Source organism: Carassius gibelio, chromosome A2 (assembly GCF_023724105.1).
Source record: "Carassius gibelio isolate Cgi1373 ecotype wild population from Czech Republic chromosome A2, carGib1.2-hapl.c, whole genome shotgun sequence".
Taxonomy (NCBI): domain Eukaryota; kingdom Metazoa; phylum Chordata; class Actinopteri; order Cypriniformes; family Cyprinidae; genus Carassius; species Carassius gibelio.
In genome coordinates this window covers 2,793,018-2,819,568 of record NC_068372.1, presented here as the reverse complement: position 1 = coordinate 2,819,568, position 26,551 = coordinate 2,793,018, and the positions used below count along the sequence as shown (strand labels likewise).

The 26,551-nt window shown below is 38.9% G+C and overlaps 1 protein-coding gene across 3 annotated transcripts in view; it reads left to right on the top strand.

Moving 5' to 3' along the window:
- Positions 1–26,551, top strand: part of LOC128021605 (uncharacterized) — a 232,326-nt gene that overhangs the window by 41,595 nt on the left and 164,180 nt on the right. Inside the window, exon 2 of one of the 3 annotated variants that reach the window (XM_052608924.1) lies at positions 17,535–17,639. The exons of the other annotated variants lie outside the window; for them this stretch is intronic. The gene's annotated coding sequence lies outside the window, so the exon portion shown is untranslated. The remainder of the gene's footprint in view (positions 1–17,534; positions 17,640–26,551) is intronic. 3 annotated transcript variants of the gene reach the window in all.

The window sequence follows — 26,551 nt, the reverse complement described above, 5'->3', positions numbered from 1 at the left end:
TATATGAATTGTTACCGAGCCAAGTGTGCGCATTTCACACACTTTCTCCAGACAAGTTGAGTTGTTACTGAGAGCGGCGAAAGCAACGCATGTGCTTTACACTTGTTAAACTCAAGGGTGTATGGGTATAGGCTAGTGACAATGCCCCTGAATTTTTGAGATACCCCTACCGGAGGTAGAACTAAACCCAACAATGTTTTTCCTCATCTCTAAGGTCTCCCATATATGAAATGGATTCTTGGCTAAAAATATTTTACTGCTAAGATTGTTAAATTAACAGATATTGTTAAACACCCCAAAACCAATAAAGGACTAAAATATAGCCTGTCCGTATGGGAGTTAAGGCATATAAACTAATGCAGATCAATCACACAAGCTCTGAGAGCTTTGAAACTTGACATGTTTGTAGTCAGGAAGTTGATTCAACTACTAGAAAAGACTGGATGTGAATACCTTAATGTATGTAATAAATAGAGACATGTAAACACATAAAATAAGCGGACATGCACACATTTTATATTTATGCAGAATGTTTTCATTTACTTTGTGCTTGCTTTGCCTGGGATTATCATAGAAACACATATGATGGCTTGTTGGAAAGGTGGGGTCGTGCTGAATTCAGCAATACCAAATATTTAAATATAGCATGACAATAGGAGTGTTCTGTCTCTCAATGTATGAGGTGTCCAAAATGAAAGAACACTGGACAAAATAGTCTCAAGTCCAAATCACATCAGTGGTGAGAAGAATGTTGACAAATTCATTGTTACTGCAAAGTAACTTACATTAGGTAAGTGCTGATCTATATTTAGGATACATTTAATAATGATACATTTCCTAAGGCACAGTATACTATACAATTCATATGAAACACAGATCCAGTTGAATCAGGTTAACACTGGAATGGAACACCTTTATAAAAAAAATCGTTGATCATATTTTTTCACAAATCGATGCAATAGGTCAGTCCCCACGTGATAAACAATCTAAAGTGTTGAAAATAGATTGAGAGCAAATCTCTTAACTCCATTGGACACTTCAACTGTCTGAGAATCCTCATAACTCCACCTCTTCTTCTCTCCGTGGCAGGAGCTTCCAAGGCATTTTGTGTCCTCGGGATTTAAAGTCGCAGCGATTGAGAAATCCTCATCGAGCAACACATAAAGCAAGCCTTTAATCTGATTTTATCTGTTTTAAACTATGATATCAATTATTGATGTATTTTAAATGTCTACTTATTACTAGGCAAGGCAAGTTTATTAATATAGCACATTTCGTACACAATGGTAATTCAAAGTGCTTTACATAAAATAAAGTAAAATAATCATGAAGAAAAATAATAACAAAAATAAAAACATAAAATGATTAAAAAATGTACTTAATTAAAAAGTATTTAAAAACAGTTAGAAAATGATTTTACATAAATAAAAAAAAACTGTGAAAATATAGTGCAATCAGTTCGGACATTGCACAGTGCTCATTCAATAAATGCACAGCTAAACAGATGAGTTTTAAGTCTAGATTTAAATGTGACTAGTGTTTTAGCACATCTGATCTCTTCTGGAAGCTGATTCCAACTGCGGGCAGCATAGTAACTAAAGGCGGACTGCCCTCGTTTTGTGTGAACCCTTGGTATTTCTAACCGACTCTATCCTAATGATCTGAGTGCTCTGTTAGGTTTATATTCAGTGAGCATATCTGAAATATATTTCGGTCCTAGGTCATTTAGTGACTTATATACGAGTAAAAGTACTTTAAAATCAATCCTAAATGTAACTGGAAGCCAGTGTAAGGACCTGAGGACTGGTGTGATATGCTCAGATTTTCTGGTTCTAGTCAGAATCCTGGCAGCAGCGTTCTGGATGAGCTGCAGCTGACTAATTGTCTTTTTGGGAAGGCCGGTGAGGAGCCCATTACAATAGTCCACCCTGCTGGTGATAAAGGCATGAACAAGTTTCTCCAAGTCTTGACCGGAAACAAAACATCTAATTCTTGCAATGTTTTTTAAATTATAGTATGCTGATTTAGTTACTGCTTTGACAAGAATACTGAAACTAAGGTCTGTCTCCAAAATCACACCAAGATTCCTGACTTGATTTTTAGTTGTTTGACCCCTAGAGTCAAGGTATGCATTCACCTTGAACACTTCATCTTTGTTTCCAAATGCAATGACTTCAGTTTTTTTCCTTGTTTAACTGAAGAAAGCTCTGGCACATCCAACTATTAATTTTATCCATGCATTGGCAGAGGGAGTCAATTGGGTTGTAGTCATTTGGAGATAAGGCTAGGTAAATCTGGGTATCATCAGTATAGCTGTGATAGGCAATTTGGTTCTTTCTCATAATTTGACTTAGTGGAAGCATATACAGGCTAAACAAGAGCAGTGCAAGAATTGACACTTGTGGGACTCCACATGTCATGGACGTCCACTTAGACTTATGCTCTCCTAGACTCACATAATAGCCTCTCCCTTCTAAGTATGACCTGAACCATTTGAGTACCATCCCAGAAAGCCCGACCCAGTTTTCCAGTCTCTGTAGAAGTATATTATGATTGATAGTACTAGGGTTATTATTACTAGGCTTATTATACGTGTGCATTGAAGTTTTAAAATATATCTAATTTCTAATTCTACTTGTATTGAATTAAATGTTTTGGATACCAGCATTAAATTCTTGTTTTATTATTATTTTACTTACTCGAAGTTGGCACTGTGCATGTAAAATATCCCAAGTAGGCTAACAGGTTTTATTTATGGAAGAAAAAAGGTCTGTCTACTGGTACCAAGTAAGCCTATCTTTGCATAACTCTGTTTTTTTTGTTTGTTTTGTTTTTGACAATAATGAATGAAAAAGTTAGGTTAGATACATTTGAGTAGGCTTGTTTTGTTAAAAATCCATAGCTGTAATGCTTCGGTGCAGAAGGAAGCCTGTGAACCACGAAGGTAAATTTGCGGTCAGATTAGGCTAATTTCCGCCTATTACAGCCTAGTCACCTCATCGTTTTTTGTTCTGCTTCACTTTTATAGCTCTTAAATGTTTAAAATAGAGTTTAGGAAGATGTATGTAACCACAGTTAGCTTTGGTTAACTATTGAAGCCTTTTCTCTTGTCAAAAGGCTCAACACGACCGTCGACTTTGTTTGCGGCAGATTATTTTTCACCTTAATTTTTAGATTTTTCCTATTGCATGTTTGCGGTGGTACATGACGTAAGCAGTTACCAGATCACCATGCCCTTGGTACGAGCTACCACGCCCTTGGCAGTATCAAACCATCTTGTTCTGTCAAAATCACTGTAGTGAGTCATGAGTTGGAATTGCGAGTATTGAAAATGATCAGGATAGAGTATTTTAGCATCTATTTAGCATAGCATTTATATAGTTATTTAGATTATTTCGTGTAGCATATGTCGTTAATAGCATAGTTGTTAGTGTAACCTTAGTATTGTTAGAAGCATAGTTAGTTAGTAGCATAGATTTGCATCAGTTAGGATAGCTTCAAGTTAGCATAGATTTCTTTACAGTGGTCAGGATGGTACGTGCTGGTTACAACAGCACGGACTGTATAGTTTTCCAGCAGACTTGAAAATTAGGCACCAGTGGTTGCATGCACTTGGCCTGAAAGACTGCGAGTTCCCGCCTAGAGCTGGAGTGTACAAACTGCGTTTTATGTGAGATTGCTTCTCCAACACAAAGGAGGTGGAAATGGGCTTCTCCACAAAGCTCACGCTGAAAAGCGACGCAATGCCTTTCTCGGAGATTGGCCCCATTCTCTCTTGCGCGTCTGCTTCGCTAGCATCGTCGGATGCCGATCAGAATCCGGGAGTTAAGACCGCAGTTTGAGCCAGTGGCTTGAATTGATATGGCTCAGGCCCTAGCCCTGTGTCCTCAGACACCTCGACATCCTCCACTTAAGGTGAAGGTGGGGGAGAAAAGTCCTCTACTTCAAATGAACGCTCTGTTGCAAAGCTAGAGTCACTAGAGTCACTCTCCATTTTAGCGACTCTGACAACAGCTGTCAATTAATCTGTCACTGCGGGTCTCAGGTTCATGCTCCACATGCTCAGCCCTGCCCTTGGTTTGTCCCCTCTATCTCCGCTGTGCTCTGCCCACTTTTCAGCATTTTTCAAACATTGCCAGTGGGTGGAGTCAGGCTCTGACCAGGGGTTTATTTACCCTTTAAAGCCTTATCTTTTGTCAAAAGGCTCGACGCGACCGCAGACTTTGATGAACACTGCAGGCAGCAGCGACGTCTGTGTCTGTATCATCCTTATCAATAAGTGGGTAACCTTGTATCTCCCCGCTCCCAAGTCATAAATCTCGTATCTCAGATTAAACATGATTTTGGGTAAATGGTGTGTTAATGTTGTTATACAACAGTATATGATAGCAATATAAGGTTTTAATACCAACTTTTACGATACAAATGTTTAATACAGAAGATAATGGAAACTGTGGAGAAGAGGCAGAATCCCTTTGATCTTGATATCAAGATGCAAGTGGTCAGGTTGCACCTGAGAAGAATCTCAGAATGCCATCTTTATGGAACAACGTCTGCTAAAATAAAAAAAGAACAAAGAGCTTTTGGGAGCCATAGAAAAGAAACCAGTGTACAACCTTCAAGGATATGAAAACATCAGTTGGAGTCATCATATCTAGAAGGTCCACATGGACTCAGACGTGCTCTTTCGAAGATTACTGGCTGTCTCCATACAAAGAGAGGTGCCCATGGAGACTGTGATGTCTCACGAACTCGCAGCTGTGCCACCCTTTTTGTTTTTTGATGATGGAAGCCTGAAGATGACAACAGCAGCTGCCAAGTGTAAAAAGAACCATCAGCATATATCATTGATGGCATGGATCTTCTTCAAAGTCTCAATGATTCAGCCTTTCAAACGTTCAATGACCTGGGTGAGTGTGTCTGGAAAAAGATCACAACTTTAATGGGAAAGGAAGGTAACAGCTGTGTCGTTATAGTGTTTGATAGATATGACCACCAACACTCAATCAAAGATCTTGAAAGACAAAGAAGAGGCACCAAGATGGAGATCCTTGCACCAAACTGGATGAGCTGAGGTACACACTAGCATCTACCACAGATTTGTCAGCAGCAAATCTACCCCCAACAGAAGATGGCTTCCAGCAACATGTGCTGAGAGCCATGTACCAAACAGCAGTGTAGCATTACAGCCACCTGGCCAAACCTCTTTTCTGGATCCCAGGTGGTAGAGGATGGAGGCTCAGAGAAGGTGGCTGCATTTAATCTGTGATGTTCCAGAAGGCACCAGCACCTAAAGGAGTTAGAGACCTCACCCACCTCTACTGTAAAGACTGAAACTGCACCGATGCCACCAAATGCCAGTGTCTTTCAGTGGGCTTGACCTGCACAGAGTTTTGCTCTTGCCCTTTCCCAGACTGTCCAGATATTACCCACTTTGTCACTGATGACAATGTGGATGAGTGGTGTGTTGCAGTCCAAGAGGGTCTGGCTTCAGGCTTTCACTTGCACTCTCAGACTTGCACACTCAGACACTTGCACTTGCACTAGTGACAACACTTCCAGTCTTTATTTTTTATTTTGTTGAATTTTTTTAATTGCTTTTTGTTTGAATTTTCCAACATTTTATAATAGTAGCCAGGTGGCGAAGACAAGAAAAAAGAACTAAAAAAGACTTAATTAAAATTTCACTTGCAATCACTACTTGCACTCTCCACTACCTGTGACATCACTTGCAATTAACACAAATTGTACATGTTGCCATTGGGGAAAAAAAAACTTAACATGGCTTAATAAATTAAGATGCTATCATCAAATTAAATATACAGTTCATTAATAAAAGGAATATGTATTTAGTATTTTCCTCACATACCGCAAAATGTGGCATAATGGACTAAGATGATAAAGGCCAAACTCAATATGATTCTCTACATTATTAAAATACATAACTAATATGTACAGGCAAGCACGTGAGCGCAGAATAAACGCAACATGCAAAGTTTCACGTTAAGCATTTTCCCATATACAATAAACTGTCTACAACTCGTTTATATCATTGTCTTTGTCCATTAAGCTACATTATGTGTTTTATTTATAATGATTTTCTATAGGAGGAAAACGTTTAATGTACAATTTAACGCACTGCGTTCTGTAGCTACTCGTCTTCTTGCCTGTACGGAGTTGATCCTTTTCAAATCACTTAATGCATAATGCCTGTTCATATTTGCTGGTCTGTATATACGTTGAGTCAACAACAAGACAAATAGGCTAGGCCTACTGAATTGTCTTTATCATCTTAGTCTGTTATTAGGCCACACTAAGCGTTATGTTGTATGGGAGGACAAAGTTTGCACATTGTGTTCATAGCCATCTGCTTGCCTTTTAGTACATTGAATAATAACTATATATATCGAATTTTATCTTTTAATTGGACTTGATGTATCTGAATACATTATGCCATATTAAGTGTTTGTTTTTTCTACAGGAGGAAAATGCTTAACGAAAGACTTTGTGCATTGCGTTCATATTCTGCTGTTCTGTGGCCGAGGTCCGTGCTTGTCTTTTTTTTGCAGGACCCTGTACGTTATAGTACTAAATTAGTGTTAATCGTTTAATCACCACCACAGCGTATTGTCTCCATTGGCAACAGGCTCGATTTGTGTCGATTGCAAGTGACGTCAGAGGTAGCAGAGAGTGCAAGTAGCGATTGCAAGTGACATTGTAATTTAGTTTATTTTTTCTTGTCTTCGCCACCTGGCAACTGTTATAAAATTTTGGGAAATTCAAACAAAAAGTTATCAATAAATAGAACAAAATAAAAAATAAAGACTGCAAGTGACGTCGCTAACGGAAGCACAAGTGTCTGAGAGTGCAAGTGCAAGTCTGCAGCCAGACCCTTTTCCAATGGTTACCAAAAGCAGTTCATGCTCCAAATGGTTGCTGCTAGAAAATGAACTAAACAGCCTGAGAAGACAGGGCTCATTTCCCTAAAGAGTGTTTGTTTGTTTAGTTAGATTTCCATTTGTTTTAAGACAGTAATTTAAGTTGTATTGTGTGAAGTTAAGTTATAGTTTTATTAAAAAGTTCATTAAGTTTAAACTCCTGGTCTCCTGTTTGTGCTATGGGTAGGTGTTATCTGTCGATTTCAATCTTTGTTTCCACATAGTACAAGGTACCATATGAAATATTTCATTATTAGATGTATCTTATATTTGAATTTCTCAACATTCTTCTCACCACTGATAATGGGCTTTGGACTAGATGTCAGTGTTCCATTTTCATTCATTTTGGACACCTCATACATTGAGTGACAGAACAACCCCATCTTTCCAACAAGCCATCATATGTGTTTCTATGATAATCCCAGGCAAAGCAAGCAAGTAAATGAAAACATTCTGCATAGATATGAAATTTGTGCATGTCCGCTTATTTTAGATATGTGTTTACATGTCTCTATTTATTCCATAAATCAAGATATTGACATCCAGTCTTTTCTAGTAGTTAAATCAACTTCCTGATTAGAAACATGACAAGTTTCAAAGCACTCAGAGCTTGTGTGATTGATCTGCATTAGTTTATGTGCCTTAACTCCCATACGGACAGGCTATATTTTAGTCCTTTATTGGTTTTGGGGGTGTATAACAATATCTGTTAATTTAACAATCTTAGCAGTAAAATATTTTTAGCCAAGAATCCATTTCATATATGGGAGACCTTAGAGATGAGGAAAAACATTCTTGGGTTTAGTTCTACCTCCGGTAGGGGTATCTCAAAAACTAAAGCACTTTTTGACCATTTGTCACTAGCCTAGTAATGTAGTCTCTGCTCTCAATGGGACGAATTAGGAAGCTTGCAGTGTGAATGGCACTCTGAAAAGCGGCAGCGCAGGCAAAAGATTAAAACCTCTATTAAAACAGATGTTCAAATGATGTCCTCAAGAGCTATATTTGGAAGTGGTGGTACTGAGTACTGGTGCAAACCGGGCCACTTAAAGCACTGCATAAAATGTATAACATTTCTGGTGCTTGGATTTGTCCTTCAATATAATGAGCTCCAAGTTTAAGAATAGCCCTAGACTAGTCTCTCTCTCTCTCTTTAGTAGCATTAGCTCAATGAAATACGTATTCCTTCAGTTAGAATGAATGTTTTCCTGCTTGCTAAATGTTGGTCTCATGATCAATAAGTTGTGTTCGCCTCAATCTGATTCAGTAAAGTCAAACCGCAGACAGTGAAGCTCCGGAGTCAATTGTCTCTAGCGGAGTCCCGTGCGCTGTGAGGCGGGAGCAGAGGATTCCGCTTGGTCTTAAAGCCTTCTGCAAACACACATGATCACAAATAACAATGATTTTCGTAAAATAATGATTAATTATTAATTGATAATTTGTTATTATCATTATGGTCTTGTGAAAATAATAATAAGGGCTGCGAGAAAATAATGAATACAAAGAGTAGTGCTGCTGAGTGCGGGCATGTTTCAGCCCAGTAACATACCGTTCCTCAGAGCCAAAAAACAGAATGAATTCTCTTCAGCTGGAGGGGGCTGGGTTTTTGGGGGTAGTCATGTATGTCTTGTGGGGGTTGAGATAAAGGTGTGAATCTCTTGTTCTTTCATATGGACAGTGTCTTATGAGGCTTTCACTTGCTGAACTGGTTTATATAGGACTGTGGTTTTGGTCATAGACTAAAAAAAATGGTCCGCCCCCACGTAAGATTTTTCTAATTCTAGTCGTTCGTTTGTTATATTCAACTAATCAGAGGTTTATATTAAATTTACATAATTCTTAATATATTCCACGCTCAAGCACATGCTTTAAGTTTGCCACAAAGCACATGCAGAAGTAGCCTAATAATTGTGTAAAATGAGAAATTGTAATTATTTTAAAGGGGGGGTGAAATGCTATTTCATGCATACTGAGTTTTTTACACTGTTAAAGAGTTGGATTCCCATGCTAAACATGGACAAAGTTTCAAAAATTAAGTTGTACGTTTGAAGGAGTATTTTTGTTCCCAAAATACTCCTTCCGGTTTGTCACAAGTTTCGGAAAGTTTTTTTCGAGTATGACTCTGTGTGACGTTAGATGGAGCAGAATTTCCTTATATGGGTCCTAAGGGCACGTCTGCCGGAAGAGCGTGCGCTCCCATATAGCAGAGCACTGAGAGGCTGAGCACAGACATTCATTCACTGATCAGAGCGAGAGCGTCGCGAAAAAAAAAAAAAACAGCATTAAAAAAAAAAAAAAACAGCATTAATGGACCAGTGGATGGAGTTTATTTTTACAGAGCATCAACAGAGTTGTGCAAGTGTTTTTGTTTGTTCCCTGCATTTCGAAGATGCTTGTTTTACAAACAAGGCCCAGTTTGACGACGGATTTGCATATCGTTTACTTCTTAAGGATGATGCAATCCAAACGAAAGAGTGTCACAATCGTGTGTTGGAACTGCAGGCAGTGAGTAAAACTGCTTAAAATATCTCTGCCTCCTTGTTAGTGCGTCCGCCTCCCATGCCGGAGACCCGGGTTCGAGCCCCGCTCGGAGCGAGTCGTTGTTGCTGCTGCTCTCGTTCAGTTTCAGCCTCGGGATCTGATTCTGGATCATAAATAAACGGCTGAGTCTGACTGTTAGCCATGGTTTGTTTTGGATGATGGTTTTTTTTTCCTCACGGTAATGTCACATCTTAAAGGCTAAGGAGTTTCTGTCTTTTACTGATTACTTTCGGGTTAAAGCATGATTTAAACAAATACAGCACATTCACACGCAATCGCTTTCACAATAATGCATTCAAACTAATTTAATCTTTCAGTGCTACTACATTATCATTAGGCTATCTGGTTTCGAAATCTTGAAGAAATTCATCGATCTGTTTGGATAAAATAACTGACAAAAATGTACTGTTATTTTCCTCAAAAACAAAATTTGCTCAGCAGAAAGCAGCAATTAAAGATTTAATGCTTACAATGTTATTAGTTTGGCATGTGATAGGAAAGAAACTCTCCTGTTATTTTTATTTATTATTGTTATTATTTTTTATAACTATGTTATGAACATAACATTTCAAACATACTGAAATACTTAATGCACGGAGTGAATGCGAGCATTGTTTCTGGTATCAGTGAGCGCGGATTGGAGTGAATATTAAATGCTCTGAGTGCTATCAGTGAGCGCAGATTGGAGTGAATATTAAATGCTCTGAGCGCGGAGGAGAAGTTGTTACTGCTTCAATCCACTCACAGACTCTGCTGCCGAGTGAGAAAGATGTTTCACCCGACGAAATGAAGACGAACCCAAAGCACAGCACATCCGCCAAAATCAACCTGCAGAAATGCTCGTTGCTTGACTTGTCAAGCTTTAATCTTTTAGGTCCCATGGCAGTAAATAATACGATGATATGACCATGCAGTCAATACAGATATTTAATAAAAACATTAAAAATAAGCAGGGCTGTAACATAACCCATTAAAAAAACGCACGCCAGGTCTACACCGGACACAAGTGGCGCGATCTGACAAAAGAAAACAGAACACAGTGATGCTGTCTACACTGGACATGATCCCCATCAGTGAACTGTTGCTCGTTCTTTTTATGATGAAATGTTCTGACACTGCGTTCAGATGATTTGACACTGTAGTGTGATGTCATCAAGTTTGGACACACTTTTAGTGCAGTGGAGCACGGATGACAACTCTCGCTTCTGGTGTAGACACAGACATTGACTGCTCTATTTACAGGGTTGGGGAGTAACGGAATACATGTAACGGCGTTATGTAATCAGGTTACAAAAATCAAGTAACTGTAATCCGTTACAGTTACGTCAAAAATCATAGTAATCAGATTATAGTTACATTTTGAAAAAAGGGGGAATACTTTCAGGATTACAATGGTTTAATTTAAAACTAAATAAATCAGTATTTTGGCATAATAACACTATATTAAGTGCAGCTTGATTAATGACTCACGCGAGTCACGTGTGCCACCCGTTGGTGCATGTGCAAATAACAGCTGTCCACAATCTCCTCAGACGCAGATTGAATCACTGCTGCAAAAACGCGTTCATTTCATGGAAATTACACTGTTATTTTGTTTAAAAAGAAGAAACTGCAAACAACGTTGTACAGTGCAAACTGTGCCTTTCAGCAAAGAAAACACTTTCTTCATCGAAGGATTCGACATCCAACCTAAAGAAGCATTTGCACTTTTAAAAATTGGTTTAATATTTGCAAAGATAAAAAAAAAAAAAAATTGTATTCTCTATTTTCCTTTTGAAGAAACATTTTCCATTGTCTAAAAATTGTTCTTATTATATTTTCATTGAAAAAAAAAAAAAATTTTATTCTCTATTTTCCTGTTGAAGAAACATTTTCCATTGCCAAAAAAAAAAATTTCTTATTATATTTGCTTGGAAAAAAATGAATTTGTATTCTCTATTTTCCTGTTGAAGAAAAATGTTCCATTGTCAAAAAATTGTGTTCTTATTATATTTGCTTGGAAAAAAAAATGAATTTGTATTCTCTATTTTCCTGTTGAAGAAACATTTCCTAAAATTCTTTCTTATTATATTTTCTTCAAAATAAAACAAAATCTGTTATACCAATACCATGCACTAGATATCTGTATAGTCCTTTACATATATATTAATTCAGGGCTGTGAAATTCTTAATTAATAAATGTTGTTTTTAAAATATAATATTTGTGTGGCGAGTGGGGCAGGGCCGAGAGGCGTGGGAACGAGGAGTGAGGCCAGGTGTAGTGATTGAAGATGAGCTGCACCTGCGCCCCACCGCCAGTATCGAGTCCCACGTAGGAGATGGAAGGATATAAAACTGGAGCGACGACCGTGAAGGACGAGAGAGGACCAGGCCTGGGACATTATTTTATGTTTTGGCTTTTATTTGTGTTTATTTTCTGTTTTGTTTATTTTCGAATATTAAAATGATTTTTGATTGTGCGCCGGTTCCTGCCTCCTTCTTCCCGATGCACAAATAAAAGCCAAAACATAAAATAATGTCCCAGGCCTGGTCCTCTCTCGTCCTTCACGGTCGTCGCTCCAGTTTTATATCCTTCCATCTCCTACGTGGGACTCGATACTGGCGGTGGGGCGCAGGTGCAGCTCATCTTCAATCACTACACCTGGCCTCACTCCTCGTTCCCACGCCTCTCGGCCCCCCCCCACTCGCCACAATTTGACCTTGAAGTAATCCAGAAGTAATCCAAAAGTAATCAGTTACATTACTTCCATATTGTGGTACTTGGATTACGTTACTGAATACTTTTTTATGAAGTAATTAGTAACTGTAACGGAATACATTTTTAAAGTAACCCTCCCAAGCCTGTCTATTTACAAATAAGTTATAGAACAAAAAAATCCTAAACCAGCGTCATAACGAGATGGAAATATAGACTAGAAAATATATTTCCACTTGCTCTGTCCTCCGTCCATGACACTGACTCACTGCAGAGCTGCCAGTTTTAATCTGAACAGCTCTTAAACCTCTTAAGCACAAATGCTATTTTGGGGATTTCCGTTTTTCCATTTTCCTACCTAATTTTGAATGCTTCCCTATACTAATGCTAAAGTGTAAGCTCAGAAAGTTTGGTATAATTTTAAAGGAAACCCTTTGAAATTACATAAAACACTGTTGAAATTGATAAAAATGACAATATATGCTGTCTGTGTTATAATAAATAGGGAAAAAAACAAGGGGCTTTTTTATTTTATTTGTGTAAACTGAAGTTTGAAATGGTATAGCTCAGGCAATGAAAGGCCTAGCAACTTCAGACCAATGTCATGTGCTTCCAGCACATGTCAGCTAATAGAAGAAAAAAGAAATTTCTTTATATCCTAATCTATGCAAAAGTTATTCTATTCCAACTGAAGGAAGGAATAATACCATTTTTGTATCAAATTTTAGTCTAAATAAGTATGAAGTCATCTTTTGCAAACTTCCAGTATGGAATAATGTGATCTCTGTATATTATTTTACAGAAAACACTCAGAAGTTACATAAAAAGCTGCTGTTTGTGACAAATAGTATTATTTATCTTGTTTCACATATGATGAACCATCTCAATACAATGTGCTTTTTTTGTGTGTGTGTTTACTGAACAGTCTTTGAAAGAGAATAAGTCAAATTGCACAATAGTAACATGCATAAAATTATAAAAAATATCTGGTCTATCAAAATCTAAAATAGAATCCACAATCTCCAGCTTAATATCATTTCATTTATGTCTATTCTGCATCGTGTAAAGATTGGGAGACCTCGCCTGTCTCATTCATTTATAATATTTTGATGTTTTATCAGCGTGTCTGTTTGTTTTGATTCAGATTCAGTGCTAACCCCGCTCCCCGAAGCTTGTACGCGAACTTCGGAGCGTCGACAAACTAATTTATGTTCATCCACCCAATACTGTACTGTTTACTGTACCTTCACTGAGATGCGGTCAAATACTGTACAATAATGAAAATAAAGAGATTAGCTTATTGCTAGCGGAGCTTCCAGGCCTCAGAATAAAGAATCAAATGTATAAAAGCAAGTAGCACGCGTATACGCTTACCAGATGCGCGTCCTGACCTCTCCACGGCGACGGTGGTCATCCATAACTTGTATTATGAATATTATTCATTGTTAATACGGCGAATCGCCCACTTGTAGTTTCGCCTCGCGTGGTCTTTGTTCAGAAGCAGCCAAAAACTCAATATCCCATCGGCCAGCGCTTCGTTTGTGTCACACCGGCGGAAAGGACTGGGCAGTCGCTGTCCACTCCCTCCCTCCTGCTGGTGCTGAATTCGCACCTCTAACTGGAGGGGACGGCTTGTAAATGGCAGCTATAAGGACTAATAGCGCTTCACAAAAGAGATCAGATGTCTATAGCAGAAGAAAGGCTTTTGGACACATCAATATGAGTTGGAGATCTGGTCAGCCCTCACAGCGCTTTGGACCTCTTTTGCGCACTTGTACAAAACGCTTTATATCTCAGCAATGGAAGCATGCAGAAACATAAAAATGGTCTTGTTTGAAAGAAGAGATTCTAATCTAAAAGATTATATCGAGTATATAGGTATGTGTGGCTGTTTAGCGGTGCTAAGATGGATAAACAATAATTTGCAATGAGGTGAGAAATGTTACATCGCGATTCTGTTGAAGATCATTCGATCTGTGATTGTCACAGAATAAAATTTCTGAGAATGAGAGCTTTCTTGTGATATATGACTTGACTGTTTTGTGAAAAATATTTTAAATACACATTCTTCTGAAAAATTATTCGCAATCGTTAGACGGAAATTTATGGGGGGGGGGATATATTTCTTAGCTTAATTTGACTACTGTATGTATCATAAAACCCCAATTAATGGTATTCTTTTTAAAGAAAACACTCTAAGCTTTCAAATGAACCCATATATGGCCTGATACCATATAAGGAAGGCTATGCAAATGAAACACAAACATTTTGCATGCTATTTTAGGACCCGGTACCGGGTCTGCAGAGTTGAAGAGTTAATATAATTTAGATTCATTGCACACCAACTGAAATATTTCAGGTCTTTTATTGTTTTAATACTGATGATTTTGGCATACAGCTCATGAAAACCCAAATTGCATATTTCATCCGACCAATAAAAGAAAAGTGTTTTTAATACAAAAAAAGAGTCAACCTTCAAATAATTATGTTCAGTTATGGACTCAATACTTGGTCGGGAATCCTTTTGCAGAAATGACTGCTTCAATGCGGCGTGGCATGGAGGCAATCAGCCTGTGGCACTGCTGAGGTGTTATGGAGGCCCAGGATGCTTCGATAGCCGCCTTAAGCTCATCCAGAGTGTTGGGTCTTGCGTCTCTCAACTTTCTCTTCACAATATCCCACAGATTCTCTATGGGGTTCAGGTCAGGAGAGTTGGCAGGCCAATTGAGCACAGTAATACCATGGTCAGTAAACCATTTACCAGTGGTTTTGGCACTGTGAGCAGGTGCCAGGTCATGCTGAAAAACGAAATCTTCATCTCCATAAAGCTTTTCATCAGATGGAAGCATGAAGTGCTCCAAAATCTCCTGATAGCTAGCTGCATTGACCCTGCCCTTGATAAAACACAGTGGACCAACACCAGCAGCTGACATGGCACCCCAGACCATCACTGACTGTGGGTACTTGACACTGGACTTCAGGCATTTTGGCATTTCCTTCTCCCCAGTCTTCCTCTAGACTCTGGCACCTTGATTTCCGAATGACATGCAAAATTTGCTTTAATCCGAAAAAAGTACTTTGGACCACTGAGCAACAGTCCAGTGCTGCTTCTCTGTAGCTCATTTCCTGCACACCCCTGTGCACGGTGGCTCTGGAAGTTTCTACTCCAGACTCAGTCCACTGCTTCCGCAGGTCCCCCAATGTCTGGAATCGGTCCTTCTCCACAATCTTCCTCAGGGTCCTTCAGTTGGTGTGCAATGAATCTAAAATATATGAAAGTTAAATTTTTATCATTACATTATGGAAAATATCACAATATATCACAATATGCAAATTTTTTAATATTTTATTTAAAATATTTTATATATTTAATATGTGATATTCACAAATGAAAGTTTGGTACGAAGTTATGTGCATTTCTTAGAACAAATTCCAGCAGGATAAATGTCAATATTTTAGATCTGACACAGGTAAAAGGTGCGCAGTATTATTTATATTATATGAATTATCTGTTATATTATTCAAAAGAAACTGTGGTTTACTTTGCATCTGAGCATTAAAAGTGGAAGCCTATTTTAGTGAGCTAGGCTACATGGATTAATATGCAAAATGTCAATATTTTCATATATTTTAATTTATATTTTAAAATTCCTTTAATAAAACAACATGCATTTTTTTTTTTGACAGAAAAAAAGACATTTGTCTGTATACTGATTAAGAAATTGTTGCATGTTTAAACGTGAAGCACCATATAATTTCGTTCACATTATTTATGCCAAATTAGCCTAAAACAAGAAATCTTTGAAACTTTAAAGAATGGATGGATTAATAAACCGTCCTCACGATTAAACTCAAGTTCTCTCATTATAATCAACAAAATGCACATGATGTAAAAAAAGAGCTCCATTAACTGACAATGTAAGTGACTTTAAAGGGAGCGTTCTTTACTTACTTTTAATGCTGGGCGATAGCATATGGCCTTAAAGTTTAATTTTTTATCATTACATTATGGAAAATATCACAATATATCACAATATGCTAATTTTTTGAGAAGGACCTGTACATTCATCATCGTTGACCCCAGCAGCCTCAGAATCCAGTTCCTTGACAGGTGAGTTTCCCACATTCTCTTCCAGGATGTCCTCAGGTAAGTTTGTTTCTCCCTTTTCAGAAAAAGCTACTTCTTCCTCTGTGTTTCTCCCATCCAATTGCACATGCTCAAAATCAATATCAAGACTTTCCACACCTCCAGAAGGTTCAAATGGTTGTGCATTTGGATTCAGTGTTGTCTCACAGGAACTTTTTCCACCTCTTTTATGTAGGGCACGTCCTTGACAATGGTTATGGTAGGATATGTCTTATCCTGCATTATTTGGGGGAAGTAGAAATCTGGTTCTCCATCACTATCATACGCTTGTTCATCGTCATCCTCTGTAACTATTAGCGTTTTCCTAGAACAAGTCGTTTTTTCCTTTCCCTTCATCCATTCTGTTGTCCTCATCACTGGAATAGGTGGGGATTAAAAAAACCACAGGGCAGGAGTAAATCTCGATGGAGGGTTCTTTCAGGTCCGTCAGTAGTAAGAGACTTTATGACATAAATTGGAGAATCAGCTATTTGCTTGACTACTTGGTAGATGGTCTTGCTCCATTGGCCAGCTATCTTGTGCTTGCCTCTTATGCCAACATTCTTGATGAGAACACAGTCTCCAGCTTGTAAAGTGGATTCTCTCACCTTCAGATCATACTGTTGCTTGTTGCGAAGAGCTGTCTTCTTACTGTATTCAACAGCAATTTTTTAGCTTTCTTGCAGGCTCTCTTGAAGCTTTTTGACATAACCAGCATGACTAACTCTCTTTTCCCCTTCAGGTTTGATACCAAAGGCTACATCTATGGGAAGGCTGTCTCCCGAACATTAGCTGATAAGGAGAAAACCGGTGGTGTCGTGTTTTTGTACAGTTATATGCATGTACCAGAGGCTGCACAAAATCACGCCATTTGATCTTGTTTTCTTCTTGAAGAGTTCCAAGCATTTTGAGAAGAGTTCAGTTAAACTGCTCCATGGGATTTGCACGTGGGTGGTAAGGAGTGGTCCTAGGCTTCTTTATACCAAACAAAAGACAAAGGTCTTTGATCACAGCAGATTCAAAATCTCAACCCTGATCGCTGTGCAGTCGTTCTGGTATCCCATAATGAATGAAGAAGTTACCCCAAAGTGCTTTAGCAACTGTTCTTGCTTTTTGATCAGCTGTTGGAATTGCTACAGCATACTTGGTAAAGTGATCAGTGATGACTAAAATGGCTCAACAAATCTAACAAATATCCAAATCTGTTAAAGGATTTTTAAGCTGCATTAATTAGGTAAACCGGAACCGGAAACACTTCACATAACACCCTATGTACTTGCTACATCATTAGAAGAATGGCATCTACGCTAATATTTGTCTGTTTCTCTCTTGTTCCGAGGTCACCGTGGCCACCAGATCCAGTCTGTATCCAGATCAGAGGGTCATTGCAGTCACCCGGATCCAGTACGTATTCAGACATGATGGTGGATCAGCACCTAGAAAGGACCTCTACTGCCCTGAAAGACAGCGGAGACCAGGACAACTAGAGCCCCAGATACAGATCCCCTGTAAAGACCACAGGAAACAGATGATTCTTCTGCACAATCTGACTTTGCTGCAGCCTGGAATTGAACTACTGGTTTCGTCTGGTCAGAGGAGAACTGGCCCCCCAACTGAGCATGGTTTCTCCCAAGGTTTTTTTCTCCATTCTGTCACCGATGGAGTTTTGGTTCCTTGCCGCTGTCGCCTCTGGCTTGCTTAGTTGGGGTCACTTCATCTACAGCGATATCATTGACTTGATTGCAAATAAATGCACAGACACTATTTAAACTGAACAGATATGACATAACTGAATTCAATGATGAACTGCCTTTAACTATCATTTTGCATTATTGAGACACTGTTTTCCAAATGAATGTTGTTCAGTGCTTTGATGCAATGTATTTTGTTTAAAGCACTATATAAATAAAGGTGATTGATTGATTGTTTGAACTACCAGTTGGTGAATCAGTCGAAGCACAAGTTGGACTTCTTGGGTTTCTTGCTTTTTGACACGTTAAGAAAGATATTTTCCAGTTTTCAAGAGTCACTCTGCTAATGACAGGATCATTTGCTTGCTCTACAGCCCAATCATGTGGCAACATCCTGGGAAGGGTGCTGGAACCAGGAAGAAATTCAGCTTGGGGGAATTCAACTGGGATTGCGTTAGCAACAATGGCAAGACATTACAGAGCAACAGGTAAATTGGCAACTTTGTGTTCCACAGTGCTTCTGTAGAGTTAATGCTTTTGACAAACGGCTCCCACTGCTTCCTCAGGAAAAGGAAATTCTATTTTCCTCATTCAGAAACCGGTAGAGGAACTGACTAATGCAGTTGTCTTCAACCTGGGAACTGTTATCAGTGTCTACTTGATCATGCGGTTGCCTGGAGAGACCATCAGCATCTTGATTTTTCTTTCCAGCTCTATATTGGATGCTGAAGTTGAAAGTAGACAGGGCTGCAAGCCACCGTTGTCCTGCAGCATCAAGCTCGGCAGATGTTAATATTTATGTGAGGGGGTTATCAGTCATGATAGTGAACCCAAACAGATAATCATAAAACTTATTCGTCACTGCCCACTTTAAGGCAAAAAAATTCCAGCTTGTGGGTGTTTTCACAGTTTGACAACCCTCTGCTGGCAAATGAAATCACCCTCATGTGACCATCTTGTTCCTGGTACAAGGCAGCACCAAGACCATGGAGACTAGCATCTGTATGTAAGATGTACGGCAGTTTTGGATTCGCAAATCCCAACACCGGGGCTGAGGTCAACTTCTGAATTAGTGCCCGGAATGCAGTGTCACACTCAGGTGTCCATCTATCACCAAAAGGTTTCTTGAATCCAGAATTGGAGACAGGCTTAGAACCCTTTGCATTCCTTTGAGGTGGACAATAGCCAACTGTTAATGCATTTAATGGTTTGGAAATTTTGGAGAAGTCTCTTTCAAACCTCCTATAATACCCAGTGAAACCTAAAAAGGTCTTCAGCTCACTAATATTTGTCGGCTTTGGCCAGGTGGTGAGTGCAGAGATTTTCTCAGGGTCTGTTTCTGCGCCTTAGCTCAGCTAAACAACAGTTAGCTGGAAGTGTGATCTTGTGTTTCCTTTCATTCTGGAGGATAATGGGAATTTTAAATGAGGTTCGTCTGGGACTGGTCAGAACGTAGTAGCACAAAAGCAGACCACTGTTGAGGCTGGACTGAGTGGATGGCTCTGCTACAAGTGGAGCATCAGCAACCGTTGCCACATTCCTAGCATAAACTTCCAAGACCATCTTTTGACCCGCTGAAATGGTGACGCATTTCTGACCCTGTAGTTTGACATGGCCCACTTTACCATCACTTTGTCCCAGGATGTATCTGCGCAACACATTTTCAAAAGGGGTGCATGTCTGAATTTGTCCTTGGGAGCAGCATAACTCTTGTCGTTTGCAACAGAAGATTTAAACAATGTGTCAAGGGTGTTGGTACCAACCAGTACTGGGACTTCAGCATTGAATTTGTAGTCAGGTATGACAAGTGCAAGGGTGGAAACAGTTTCAGCTTTTCTAGCTATTTTCTCTGGGAAATGTATTCTAACTTCAGTATAGCCCAAGTATGGGACAGTCTGCCCCCAGCTCCTTCAACTTCAATAAGATCATCAAGAAAGGATTGGAGAGGTTGACAGATGTGTGTCATAAAAGGACTTGGACACAGTGGTCACCTGTGACCCTGAATTACGAAGAGAGTTGCAAACCTGTCCTTCAATGATGATTTCAGCTGTGCATTTAGGACCAATAATGCTAGAGATTAACTCACTTTCATGTCAAGTCAAGTCACCTTTATTTATATAGTGCTTTACACAAAATAAATTGCGTCAAAGCAACTGAACAACATTCATTAGGAAAACAGTGTGTCAATAATGCAAAATGATAGTTAAAGGCAGTTCATCATTGAATTCAGTGATGTCATCTCTGTTCAGTTAAATAGTGTCTGTGCATTTATTTCCAATCAAGTCAACGATATCGCTGTAGATGAAGTGAACCCAACTAAGCAAGCCAGAGGCGACAGCGGCAAGGAACCGAAACCCCATCGGTGACAGAATGGAGAAAAAAACCTTGGAAGAAACCGGACTCAGTTGGGGGGGCCAGTTCTCCTCTGACCAGACGAAACCAGTAGTTAAATTCCAGGCTGCAGCAAAGTCAGATTGTGCAGAAGAATCATCTGTTTCCTGTGGTCTTGTCCTGGTGGTCATCTGAGACAAGGACTTTACAGGGGATCTGTATTTGGGGCTCTAGTTGTCCTGGTCTCCGCTGTCTTTCAGGGCAGTAGAGGTCCTTTCTAGGTGCTGATCCACCATCTAGTCTAGATACGTACTAGATCCGGGTGACTGCAGTGACCCTCTGATCTTGTAGCTATGGTGACCTCGCAATAAGAGAGAAACAGAAAAAAATAGTGTAGATGCCATTCTTCTAATGATGTAGCAAGTACATAGGGTGTTATGGGAAGTGTTTCCAGTTCCGGTTTACCTAATTAATGCAGCCTAAAAATCCATTAAAGGGATAGTTCACTCTCAAATTAAATTTTGGTATGTTTTAGCTTACCTAAAATCCAAGATGTAGGTTTCTTTGTTTCCTCAGTATTTCCCATTTTGATATTTTTAGGTCAAACCGTTCTTGTCTGTGACTCACATAATGGAGTGAACTATCTCTTTAACGGATTTGGATATTAAAAGCATATTAGTGTGTTATGTGTAAGCCATGTTAAAGAGATGGGTCTTTAATCTAGATTTAAACTGCAAGAGTGTGTCTGCCTCCCGAACAATGTTAGGTAGGTTATTCCAGAGTTTAGGTGCCAAATAGGAAAAGGATCTGCCGCCCGCAGTTGATTTTGATATTCTAGGTATTATCAAATTTCCTGAGTTTTCCTGAGAACCTAGTGTACATAGAGGATTATAATGTAAAAGGAGCTCATTCAAATATTGAGGTGCAAAACGATTCAGGGCTTTATAAGTAATAAGCAATATTTTAAAATCTATACGATGTTTGATAGGGAGCCAGTGCAGTGTTGACAGGACCGGGCTAATATGGTCATACTTTCTGGTTATAGTAAGAACTCTTGCTGCTGCATTTTGGACTAGCTGTAGTTTGTTTACTAAGCGTGCAGAACAACCACCCAAAAAGCATTACAATAATCTAACCTTGACGTCATAAATGCATGGATTAACATTTCTGCATTTGACATTGAGAGCATAGACCGTAATTTAGATATATTTTTGAGATAGAAAAATGCAGTTTTACAAATGCTAGAAACGTGGCTTTCTAAGCAAAGGTTGCGATCAAATAGCACACCTAGGTTCCTAACTGATGACAAAGAATTGAGAGAGCAACCATCAAGTCTTAAAAAGTGTTCTAGGTTATTACAAGCATAGTTTTTAGGTCCTATAATTAACACCTCTGTTTTTTCAGAATTTAGCAGTAAGAAATTACTCGTCATCCAGTTTTTTATATGGACTATGCATTCCATTCGTTTTTCAAATTGGTGTGTTTCACCGGGCCGCGAAGAAATATAGAGCTGAGAATCATCAGCATAACAGTGAAAGCTAACACCATGTTTCCTGATGATATCTCCCAAGGGTAACATATAAAGCGTGAAGAGTAGCGGCCCTAGTACTGAGCCTTGAGGTACTCCATACTGTACTTGTGACCGATATGATACATCTTCATTCACTGCTATGAACTGATGGCGGTCATATAAGTACGATTTAAACCATGCTAATGCACTTCCATTGATGCCAACAAAGTGTTCAATTCTATGCAAAAGTATGTTGTGGTCAATTGTGTCAAAAACAGCACTAAGATCCAATAAAGCTAATAGAGAGATACACCCACAATCAGATGATAAGAGCAGATAATTTGTAACTCTAAGGAGAGCAGTTTCAGTACTATGATATGGTCTAAATCCTGACTGGAAATCCTCACATATACCATTTTTCTCTAAGAAGGAATATAATTGTGAGGATACCACCTTTTCTAGTATCGTGGACAGAAAATGGAGATTCGAGATTGGTCTATAATTAACTAGTTCTTTGGGGTCAAGTTGTGGTTTTTTGATGAGAGGCTTAATAACAGCCAGTTTGAAGGTTTTGGGGACATATCCTAATGACGATGAGGAATTAATAATAGTCAGAAGAGGATCTATGACTTCTGGAAGCACCTCTTTTAGGAGCTTAGATGGTATAGGGTATAACATACATGTTGTTGGTTTAGATGATTTACCACGTTTATACAATTCTTCCTCTCCTATAGTAGAGAATGAGTGGAACTGTTCCTCAGGGGGTCTATAGTGCACTGTCTGATGTGATAATGTAGCTGACGGCTGAATGGTTGCAATTTTATCTCTAATAGTATCGATTTTAGAAGTAAAGTAGTTCATAAAGTCATTACTGCTGTGGTGTTGGGAAATGTCAACACTTGTTGAGGCTTTATTTTTCGTTCATTTAGCCACTGTATTGAATAAATACCTCAGGTTATGTTTGTTTTCTTCTAAAAGAGAAGAAAGGTAATTGGATCTAGCAGTTTTTAATGCTTTTCTGTAGGATAGGTTACTTTACCGCCAAGCAATACGAAATACCTCTAGTTTTGTTTTCCTCCAGCTGCACTCCATTTTTCGGGCTGCTCTCTTTAGGGTGCGAGTATGCTCATTATACCATGGTGTCAAACTGTTTTCCTTAACCTTCCTTAAGTGTAAAGAAGCAACTTTATTTAAAGTGCTAGAAAAGAGAGAGTCCATAGTTTCCGTTACATCATCAAGTTGTTCTGAGGTTTTGGATATCAGGAAGATTACTTAAGAAGTCTTAAGTAAAAAAGTATTTTGTGGAAAAAGTGATGGTTCTTCCATACTTGTAACAAGAAGTAGAATTTACAATTTTGGCTATATGAAGTTTGCACAGAACTAAATAATGATCTGAGATATCATCACTTGGCTGAATAATTTCAACACTATCAACATCAATTCCATGTGACAGTATTAAATTTAGAGTATGATTTCGACAATGAGTAGGTCCTGAAACGTGTTGTGTAACACCAATAGAGTTCATAATGTCTATAAATGCTGATCCCAATGCATCTTTTTCATTATCGACATGGATATTAAAAATCACCAACTATTAAAACTTTATCTGCAGCCGGAACTAACTCGGATGTAAAATCGCCAAACTCTTTAATAAAGTCTGTATGGTGCCCTGGTGGTCTGTATACAGTAGCCAGTACAAATATAACAGGGATTTATCATTAACATTTGTTTCTCTGGATAATGTTATATGTAGCACCATTACTTCAAACGAGTTATACTTGAAGCCTGTCCTCTGAGAAATCCTGAAAACGTTGTTATAAATTGAAGCAACTCCTCCCCCTTTGCCTTTTAGATGCGGCTCATGTTTATAACAGTAATCTTGGGGGGGTGGACTCATTTAAAATAATGTAATCATCAGGTTTTAGCCAGGTTTCTGTCAAACAGAGTACATCTATATTATGATCAGTGATCATATTATTTACAAAAAGTGTTTTCGTAGAAAGGGATCTGATATTCAATAAGCCAAGCTTTATTATTTGTTTATACATATTGCATCTGTTATTTTTTTGTTGAACCTCAATTAAATTGTTAGTCTTAACTTGGTTTGGACGTTTTTTGTATTTTCTAGTTCATGAGAAATAAGACATGAGTGAGTTTGACACCTTGCTTCTTTTTGGTTCAGTTCATTGGGACATTCTTTGCTTCAATGGGCCTCAGTATGTCCTGTTACTGAAACCCCATCCAGTTTAACGGCACTCCATTTTTCACCTTCCATTAATCTTGTTTCACTTTTAGCTCTTGGTACTTTTGGTCCACGAGTGCTTTGTTGGTGGAACCTTTACATGTCTGAGCTATGTGGCCATCTTCACCACATCTAAAACAAATCCAGGGTTTTGTTGGTTTTAGCGGCCATTTGCTGAGCTTGCATCTCCACTTTAGGTGTCATCGTGCTTGGGGTATTCTGTGAATTTGGACTCATGTTTCTTCTTTTTCTCAGATTTGGAGGATCTAAGCTGCATCTGGAGATCAGCCACCTGTTTTCTCAAAGCTTCTGTTTCTGAAATGTAGGTCTGCAACACACTTGAGTCACTGTAAGGAGACATGTCAACAACATATTGTTTGTGAATCGCAGCTTTGTGCTTTGAACTGCCTAAGTCTCGTTGCATTCTGTCCAGTTTTGCTGCACGTCTGTCTTCCTCAGTCCTAAGCAGCAACAAGAGCTCTGCAAAGTCAGGTGGTGTCTTGGCTTTGGCTTCCAGCTGAAGGGTAACTATTAACGAATGATCCCAGCAACCATGCTGAAATTGTTTCAGCAACTGACAATCTGCAGGTGACTGCTTTACACCATTTCTCCTCACAGCAGTACTGCGAAGTGTTTGTAGTCTTTGTAAGTAATCGGGTGCTTTCTCACCAGGATCTTGGTTGGTGTTCAGGAAACGGGTGAAAATTTCGTCAGCATCTTCAACTAAGCAGTATGCCGAGTCTCTAGGAGGAGCTGTAGAACCAAGCTGTTTAACCATATCAGAAGCTGGTGGCAAGAGGCTTTCTAAGATTTTCCTTCGTTGGATATCTATTGGAAGAGAATCCAGTAACAGAAGGTCAACATGAAGACACCAAGTATCAAAGTCAGCTTCACCTGGGTGCTTAGGTGCTTTTCCTGAGAAGGAACACAGCCATTTGGAGTGGTTCTGCGCAGAAAAAGCATAATTGTTGATGACATGCTCAACTACTATGCGCTGGATCTCAGGAAGGTTTAGATCGTCATTGTTAAGTGTGTTAAAGGCAGGCCTTGGTGTTTTTTTCCTCACAGGATCAGGCTTGCTGTCTGAGCTAAGGGCACATGACTTGGGGGGGGGGGGGGTATATGCTTTGCAATGTAGTAAAGAAAATGTAAGTTTCATCAAAATTTAAATGGCACACAGCAGACACATTACCCTATTACAGTGTCATTTATCCACTGTTTTGGAGACTCAGAAGCGAAGACCACGAGACGTTGGTATATCTTTCATACTGAAGTTACTCTTTATTGAGAAATCGCTGTGCGTTGCTGCAGTCATCCAAGTCTAACCAAAGCAATGATACTTTGGAGTTTATATATATTTCAAGGGGGAGGGATACATATAGGTGGAGACAATTCACACAAAAGGATGCAAATGGAATCAGGAAAATGCCAGACACTGCAAGGAAGGAAGGCAAGGAAGAGTACAAAGACAACAGGTCATTATAGGTGCTAATGGACTATATGCACGGCCACTTCCTAGTTTAGATAAGTCAGCTCAGTCATTTCCGGTCAAATGTGCAAAATCAAGCGGCCGTGAAGATGTCTTTCTACACTCGCTGCCTTCAGGATTTACCTCAAGTCAACATCAATGTGGTACACCGCCTTATTCAGGAAAACTCCAAGGCTTAGTCCAGTAAACGGTAAAAAGGATTAAAGCTGTACATATCCAGTTATATTCATGACTGTGAAGGTAAGTTAACGATTATTAAGACTGCTGTTATGATGTTGTTTACGAGATAGGATCGCTAGCAAACATCCAAACAGTTAACGCGTTTTAACGTTAGTTGTCAGCATTTAAATTTACAATTACGTGTCTAGGTACTCTCCTGTGATTACCAGGCTCGACATATACACTAGTATGTTGATATATCATTAAACTTTAAAATACCACAATGTTATTTAGCTGCTGTCTGTAACTTTTTTTATTTTCAAAATTTACACAATTTATATGAGCGAGTACATTATGAATCGATTTTCTAAACCGTGTTTTTGTCTTATCCTGAATCACAACGTTATACACCTATAATAGTGTTTATTTTGGGACTATTTTAGACCAGTCGGCTTGTATCACTATGTATGGACATCCCTGCGTGACTCGCCATAGACATAAACATAGAGAAGTAGCTCCGGCTACAATGTTCTTCCGCAAGACGCATTAATTTTTATTAACCGCTTGAAGTTCCAAAGGTTACAGATTTTCCCTTTTGAATGATGTTCTCTTATCTGTATGACCATAAATAACAGCAGGCAGTATAAGATGTTTCCACTGCTGAGGAAAAATCCAAGTGCATGTGTATTGATATTCCTAGTGTTGTAATTGTTTTGTTTCTCAGTTTCTGACAAGAACTAGGCAGGAGAGGTTTCTGTGAGGGCAAGATGCTTCAGGTCTATGAAGAAAAATGAGAGACCACACAAGTTGAGTGTAGGGGAATGAGATC